The sequence below is a fragment of the Mya arenaria genome, chromosome 13 (assembly GCF_026914265.1).
Source record: "Mya arenaria isolate MELC-2E11 chromosome 13, ASM2691426v1".
NCBI classification, from domain to species: Eukaryota; Metazoa; Mollusca; class Bivalvia; order Myida; family Myidae; genus Mya; species Mya arenaria.
In genome coordinates, this window is record NC_069134.1 from 3322713 (window position 1) to 3332208 (window position 9496).

A 9496-nucleotide genomic window follows, 5' to 3' on the forward strand; every position below is an offset into this window, starting at 1 on the left:
TTCAAACGCATGGTTTTTTCCATGATAAGGTCAATCCCTACCCATAGGTAACCCCCCAAAACTCTGCCCAGCCACTATTCTGACAATATATCAGCACCTACCACTGTGTAAGAATATTACTGGTTGGTATATGTTATACATCCATCCAACACAATAATGTATGAACTTAAGCCGCACCAACTCTTTTCACATACTTTATTGTATATACTTATAAGCATAAAGAGTTTTCCGGTTATTCTGTGTTACTGTTATTCCACCGACCCCTTTCACCACATGCTTTTCTTGTTGGTAAACTCAAACCGGAAGTATCTTAACTGAAATTCCTGCGACTTGATTGGCTGACGGGTGATCGTGTGAGCCTTTTTAATTTTTGGGTTACGTACAGTTCCTACATCATATAATTTATATAGTGTTATATGTGAAGAATTGTCATTGACTTTTCTGGTTTGTCAATTTATTAAAAGTCAGATTATTTTAATAAAAAATACATCCTCCGAAACGCGTTTCCTGAGCTTTGGTGAATCGAGTCCTAAGGTTCGAATAAAAAGAGATTTAAAAACCCTGTAGCCTACGAGTTTTAGAACGAGTTATCAAAAACCCATTAAATGTCCCCAACGGTGTGTTAAAACGGTATCTTGATGTTTCCCTTTTTCTTGTATCAGTTTATACGATTATTTGTTTATAAAGTTTTTTTATTAAATCACGTGACCCTCCATGATACATCATTGAGACCTATTCCAACACGCGACGTTAATAAAAACACCATATGATGGTGAACTAGGAACGTATCCATCTAATGAACGGTAATTAATAATTTCAAAATTAAAATCATTACGTTTTAAGGTAAATTGGCTAGACCTTGGAATTAAAATGTTAAAAATACCACATTTTATTGTTATTTTACACGGTGAGAAAAAAGATCACATACGTATTTGGTATGTATTGAAACCTCTACGCAGTCTTAAAAACTTTTACTTGCAATGTTTAATTTGTCGGTCAGTGTCTTCTGGACCCCGATAACCATGGTGACTTGTCGGTCAGTATGTCCTTTGCCCCCATAAATGATAGTGTGTCGGTCTACATCCCTTAGACCCCAATACATATGATGACTTGTCTGCCAATATTCCCTTGTATTCATACTTATGAAGACTAGACAGTCGAAATACTTTGTCTAACATATGACTTGTCGGTGAATATCGTTTTGACCCTTAAACCTTCAGTCAATAACCGTTTTAACTAGGGATGGCAACGAGTACCCGAGTACTCGAGTACTCGATCGAACGTCCGAGTACTCGAGTACCAAATCACTACTCGAGTACTTGGAAAAAAATAATCTATAAAATCACCAAAAACACGATTTACAGACAAATTATCAGATCTGGTTAGTTGCCAAAAGGACAATTTACGGTCCCTCTAATCCCCGCTGTGTATACAATTGACCTCAATCAATTAGTTGACAGTTGCTGTGATAGTTGCAAACTGTCAACAAAGGACCCCTATATCAAATTAGCACTGATGTCAATTAGCGAAGTTTTGATAGCGGTACTTTCACCTACACAATTCTAGTGTATACCAATTAGTTTAAACATTATATATTTTACAACGATTGTGAAGAAAACTATGAAAGCTTGTACTGATTCACTATCGTTGGCACGATGTTGCGCGAGAGTGTGGCCTTGTGTTGTGGGGGAAACCGGCATTCGGAACTCCTCGGCCATTTTTTCAAAAACAACCTCGGATGTATTTGGACGGTTTACATACTCAAAAAGAGGAACGTTTAAGTCAGCTGCAAGTAGATCGCGTAGTAATTTTATTTAGCAGTTAAACTTTATGTCTTTACTCTTGGAAATCTTAACTATGTTTGCAATAATACACTTCACTGGTAATCAATTTAAACTTAGATCAATTAATACAACTCTAAAAAACTAAATTTAATTAACGATATGATTTAAAAAAAAATACGAACTACTTCAACTGATGTACCGGCATATATCCGAAATGGTTTTTGAAAAAAATGGCCGAGGAGTTCCGAATGGGAAACCGGAGGACCCGGAGAAAACCCATTTGTCCGACCTGGTGACCACTAACCAAACTCACATGCGAGCAGGCCGGAAATCGTACCCGGGTCGCCTTGGTGAGAAGCTAGTGCGCTAACCACTGCGCTAACCGGACAACCAAATACCAATTAAAGACCTTTCACCAAACAATGGACGCTAACGAGCGAAAGAGTATCGACCGTTACGAGAATTTATTTCTTAATGGGCGTATTTTAATTATTTTTGCAATGATTATCACAATTGATTGGTTGATATTTTAAATCAAGAATTATGAATATTAATGAGGTAAACAACAAATACACAGTACGAAAAACTATCATTTGAAAAAAAAGTAGAGTAAACAACTAATAAACTGAACTTCGTATTGAATTTCGTTTACTTTTTTATGTATGCTATAAATTTTCTGATTGTTGTTCATTTCTGCAGTGCATACTTGTATAAAGTGAAACGAATAAAACAAATTAAAAGCCTGAAACAACATTTGTTTTCTTTTTATATTATTTTTTGTTAAAATACGTAATGAAAGTTTACTTTAAAGGTGAAAATGACCAATAATACGACCAACGCACAATATACAATTAACGATACATGTATACACAATCTTGTCTTCGCGAACACATATTCAATTTTTTCGAGTAATCGAGTACTCGATCGAACGATCGTCCGAGTACTCGAGTATTAATTTTACTACTCGTTGCCATCCCTAGTTTTAACCCAATACCTCGGATGACTTGTCGGTAATTGTTCCTTTGACTGCCTTACCTATGGTGACCTATTGGTCAACAACCCTTTTATCACAATATCTGTACCCATATTATATGACTGTTCGTTGAAAATCCCTTTGACTCACATACTTACAATATTATATTGACCTGCATATTCCCGATGACTTGTTCGTCTATACCCCCTTGACCCATAACTGATAACTTAAAAAAAGACGTGTCGTTTAATATACCCTTGACCCAAATACCTGTGATGACTTGTCGGTCAATGCCATCTTGGCCCCCAAACATGTACTTGTGATTACTTATCGGTCAATATCTCTACAACTTCCATACCTGTGTGTTCGGTCTTGTCTTGTCCGTATAAAAGTTGGCAGATATTTGTGTATCTTTGCTGATTTCAATACTAAATACATGTTCAGAACTGTTTACAGTAAATTTACTTTTGTTTGAATGACCTTCACAATTCTTAAATATCATATTATCATATATGACAAACATACATAATTATATCGCCATATAAATATGATATGCATTAAAAATCGATATAATAAAACATGTACAGTTTAATTGCTCCGTTCATGTACACATTTGGAACCGAATGTTTTGACTGTGAGAAGCAAATCTGAAATCAAACTCGTTAAATAAGTCAACATTTTAGAAAGTGTTAATTTATGATATGTTAAACGTATTGTTGTCATAAGTGCTTCAATTTAACGTTTAAAAATGATTTCAAGTGGTTGATCTTTTTTCCGCGTTATTGTGACGTCATTTGATAAAAGGTTTCCGGTTACAATCGAATGTTCCATTTACAGAATGTGTAAGAAATGATTACTGAAAGGTTTACCAAATGAAATGAAGTATTGTTTTGACAACAAAATTAAGGATGATGACAAGGCCACAAGATTTTATACTGGTCTGCCAACCTTTGCTGTCTTCATGTGGTTATATAGGTAATGGATGAGTCATTAAAGGGAGAGCATGACAACATCTAATTATCACTCAAACCATTAATGATCACCCTTTTTTGGTGTGACTGTTTATGAATCTACTATACGAATGTTGAAAATAATTATTTAACATTGTTAAATTTAAATTACAAATGTTTTGGTGAATATTGGCATGCATTCTTGATGTTTTGCTAACATGGGAGTACTAAGCATAACACTAGCATTAACAATTGCCAAGTTTAGCCATTCATTTTATACAAATGTTATGAAATAGTTTATATATTTCCCTTTCAGCTTCCTCCTACCTAAGGCCCCAAAAAAGTGTTGGACTCTTGGTTCAGGACATTGCAGATAGATTTCCACATCGATTTCAACTTTTTTAGACTGTACAGAAATATTCATCCAACGATCTTCTAGTCTTATTAATGAGAACTTAACTTTTTTAAATTATAAGCATCATAACACTATGAAATTCTTATTTGCAAAACACCTTCAGGTGTGATCTCAACTGTTTCTGAAGCTTGGGGGGGGGGAGAATTTCTGACCGGCAAATTGTTATAGACAGTGGTATACTTGATTTATTAGAAGCAGGTGGCAATGTCATGGCAGATAAAGCTTTTACTATTGGTGACTTATTAAGTGAGAGAAAATGTACATTAAATATACCTTCTTTCAAAAACAAATCTCAATTTAGCGTTCAAGAAGTGTTCGAAACAAATGCAATTGCACACTTAAGAATTCATGTTGAAAGAAAGATAAGACGTGTAAAAACTTTCCATTTGTTTGATGGTGTGTTACCTTTATCGTTTGCACCAATACCCTCAAAATGTTTCCATGTAGCATGCTGGTTAACAAATTTAGATGTTTCAATTGTTGATAAAGACTAAATAAACTAATAAAATACTTAAAGTGACACTCTTATTCGAAATCAATACATACACATGTTTATCACACACACATTTTGAGTAATATGCCTTGAACTGCTTCCTAAATAATGCATTTATGGAAAATATTAATAACTGATAACAAGATTGTTGCCGTGTATTTAAAGCTGAACACCTACAATATTAAATGATTGGTGAGTGCTTAAAGATTTACTGTGATCTAGTCTATCGTCTCATAAGGTTGGAATACGTGCTTTATGCACCGTTAATTTTTGATGTTATGAAATTTCTCAATGATAACAAATAAAAACAATTCAAATTTATGCTGATGTCTTTATAAAGTTATAATAAAAGCCTTATAATTTTCTCAACATGTCAGAAACAAAGGTGGCATCAAAGTAAATTCTCTGGGCACATATATTGTTCTTTTTAGCACCAGTCTACACAACAAAGTCACATCATGGAAGGCCTGTCACTGCCATCTCCCGCTGCACCTGTGCATAATAATTATGCGTCTTGCAGAGTGCTGGGCCATAATTTGAACCCTTCATGTAAAAAGATGGAATGCTCAATAAGTCTTCCACTTCTGACATAAAATATCTTTTTTGTCAACTCTGTAAGGGCATTTTGTTTCCAAATCCCCTTTCGGGCAATCACTAGGCATTGACTTGTTTATGACAGTGCCATCACTGCTGGCCCCGAGATATGTGGCATACGGTATAAGATGCAGACCGGTTTCCAAAACTTCCACCGGAACTTCATATAATCTGCCCTGGCAGTATCACTAGAGTGTCGGGGATCAAACTCCACACATCTTCTATTGGTGACTGGTTCATGAGAAGGTAACCTTGGCTTGCTCAAATCCAGTTGGCTGATGGGCTTCGGATCAAGGGTCATTTTTCTTGGAACATTCCATGCCGCAAATTTTGAAGTGCATGCCAATATTTATGCAAAAAGCTACAGAAACATGCTCAGTAGCAAAACGTTTAAACATAAACCCGGTTTAGTGGCAAGTTGTCTCCAAGAAGAATTGCTGTTTGCCTGTAATCCTTAATGGCGAACAGTAGCCCACTAATGTGGCTGCACGATTGCACTAACCTGAAATTTGCAGTTATAATATCCGTATTTTTATAATGACTCTTACAATATAATGCTTCTTATAGTATAATTCACATATATGCAAATAAAATGGCAAATATGCACCAATTAAGTTACAAACAATATGCATGATATGCACATAAATGTTTTTGATAAAAAGTCAAAACGTAGCTCCTTTTTTTGTATGGTATTTATATTTTACAACACATTATCTGTATACAGGCACTTTTATATACATGTACATGTAGATTATACACTGGCATAAAGCATGAACTGGGTCCTGGTTTTTGAAGCAAACATACAATGTGTATTTGATTTTTTTCATGGATGCCAACACCTTGGCCCTAACATACAGGAACTCATTATCAATCTGGAAAGAAATATAAACAAAAGTTTAGATGATTGGGTAATGATTTTTAATTATTGTAAACATAAAAGGGACTACGATTGTTTTTGTCTATACTATAGAGAAGTACAATTATACATCGTTTGAAATAACGTTTTATATCGGTCCATCTGGGGTTGTCCTTGCTTTTTTTGTGGTTAAGTTTAGATCGCCCAAACAGTTTCATTTCATGTGAAACATACCTTGTTAACAAAGCTGAGTATGTTTTGAACGCAAATTAATTCCCCTAAAATAGAAGGATTTTAGATAATTGTACTTGTACATCCATCATGCATATTTCTTTAAATTCCTTTATTCGTCTATTGTACAAGGGCTTTCTGCAAAAAATAGACTTTACGTCTGTTTTACAGTGTTGCGTTTCCAATAAGTATTCAGGCCGTACATTTCAGCTTTTCCTGAGAGAAACGAATAAAATCGAAAAAAATACGGCAAGACAACGGTATCCAGCTTAATTGTACACGCTTTTATGGCGAAAAACAAGACAATATATCAGATTTAATATTATAATAATAATACCGAAATGACATTTAAACTATGTCGCCTGTACTTATTTGTCCTGTTTTTGATATTGAACATGAAGGGGAAGGGTAAGACACAAAGCAATTAAATTCAACCGTCTGTTGCGAAGCGTTTGAAAAAAAAAAACAGATGACATATGAGGCTGATAAAATAAATGACAATGGATCAATGAAGTAAAAACAATTAATAATTCGTTTGCCTTACATTTAAATAAAATATTAATGAACGATCCGATAACCTTGGACTTTTGATATGTTTTTTAAAATGGGTTTTTCCTGAAGAAGATAAACTAACAAACGTAAAACTAAACTATATGAGCTTTAATGTGTTTTTTTTTAAATGAATACCTACGTAGCCACAAATCCCACAATGAAAACAGCATATTGCTTATACTTTTTATCTGTACCTAAATCATATGCAATTTCCGATACGGTCATTAAAGTTAAATAAGTTTAAAACGATGATGCATTCATATTTGTTTTGCTTCAAACCGCTTAAAATGTTTTACTATGTGTTTGATTCAACTGTTATGTGTATATGTATGTTTCTGAGTATTTAATGATAACTGCAGCTGAGGAAACTCTTAATCTTTATAATGCTAAATTATAATGCATTTCTTAAACACACATTTATAAAAGTAAATTAGGTCATCACTTTAAGTTTTTACACGTGAAAAGCGGCATACGTGAAAATATTTCATCTTAAACTATACTTAACCAGTAATAACCTTTTTGTTGTTAATCTTTATTACGCTACATAACACTGAGGCATTATTGCAAACATGTCTCATTTTTACAACAAAATGCAATTTTTCGGACCAATTGGGAAAAGTAATTAATATTTTTATTCTTACTTTTATCTTGTTTCATGATAAGAAGAATGCAGGCTTGAAATATAAAGAAATGAGAAATCGCTGTTTTTGTAGGAACCGAGCAACCGAATAAAGAGTTAACGAGTTCGTACTTTAAAACTTTCCAATAGTCAGACATTTCAACACCGGGAATAACTTTCTACTTTACATCTGCAGGATATATAATGCATAACTATAATCCGTAAGTTTGGTGTCCGAATGCGCCATGTAACATTAAAATATTGAAGCTTTTGTTATCCTACCCTATGAATTATAATAAATTGCAATTGTTGCATATCATCTGCTACCTGGTTCCAGAATACTACAGTGAGTTGTTTCTGGTAACACTAACAGCAGTGCAGTCAATTGGTAATATGTCTCTCTACCTGTAATTCGTCTTAAGTCTCTGTCTGTGAATTAACTCGAATAAATGATTGTGTGTATTCTTATAAGGTTTATGTTTAAACTTCTTGCTACTGAGCTTATTTTTGTAGTTTTTTACATAAGAATTTATAAGAATTCGGAATCATAAAACAATTCGTTGCTGTTGTTTTTAGATTATAGTGCAATTTCAAACGAACTGTAACTCATGGCGCATTTAATTTTAGATTAATGAAGTCTCTTATCGTCTTATCCGTCTACAAACGTTAAAGTAATGGTTGAAGATACAAATACCAACAAGAAGAAAATACCGACCACTTGTATCTTAATTCAATGCTCGTATTGATGTTGCAAGAAGTTGTATTGAACTGGAATTCTTAGGAGCATGGTTTTGTTTGAAATCGAAGAGGAACATTTGTTTAAATGCGTCTCTCTTAAGTATATTTTGATGTGATACGTCGCAGTTGGGTAATATTAAAGGTGCACTCATACTCTCAAGTCAGCAGTATTAATTAATACAATTGTTTTTGTTTACCGAAAGGGATGAATAAATATTAAAAACAAAAGCTTTTTATGACGGACACCGTGTTTAATTTGTAAGAATGGTGCAAAAAAAACGGTATTTCTACCTTATGAGACTATCGTTGATATCCGTAAATATTTTAGGATCTACAAGTCATGGTTACAATATTGTAATCAGTAATTGATATTTTCGATAAATACATTTTTAATAAGTAGTAGTTAAAGATTAACCACGCAAAATTTATGTTTGTAATTTTGATTATAAATTATTTTAATACGAGTATCACTTAACGGTTGGTATAATTGAGTATACTAAATCAACTAGATATGTTATACAGTTTTGAGATTATACCATTTTCTATTTTTGTTTTCTGAAAGCTTGAACGTACACGACCCATTTAGGTTACACTAAACTATAATTTATTCATATTAAAGATATTTAAGTGCCATTAGGAAACATGTGTTTTGTAACAAATCAAATACTATAAGCAATTAATCTTGCAAATGATTCGTGCACATCTATATCTTCAAGTTATGCAATAGTGATAATAATTGTACAACTAGGGTCTCACTTGAACAGGCTGATTGTTTCGGCTTATAAAATGGTTTGTGTTCCTGTAAGAAAGATTGCCAGTATAGTGCGACAGTTGTTTTTGATGGCACTTGTTATTTGGAATATATCTTAAATTAACACTAGATATATGAGTGCAAACGTTTTGAATGATCGCCTTTTGATTAGTACATTTGTTTGAACGATGAGAGCAAAGAACAGGTTTTGTTTAGGAATAAAAAAGCGTCAATAAATAGAAAAAGTTTGAGCAGTCAAAACATGTACTAAATGTAATGTATTCAGATGCTAGTGACATTGGTAGGGTACGAGGTAAGTACTGTAGAAGTGTAGATTGGGTTTCGCAAGGAGTCTAGTCAAATGAAAAGAGTATAGAATCGTTAACATGGCTGGAGTTACTTGCAGTGTACATAGAGTTGCTGTCGTTGGTACATATTGCAAGGCAACTAAAGGTTAAACGGTATACTGATAATCAAGGTGTAAGATCAATTAGTTTTTGTTTCAAATCAACATGCTAATATAATGTGTACATAAAATTT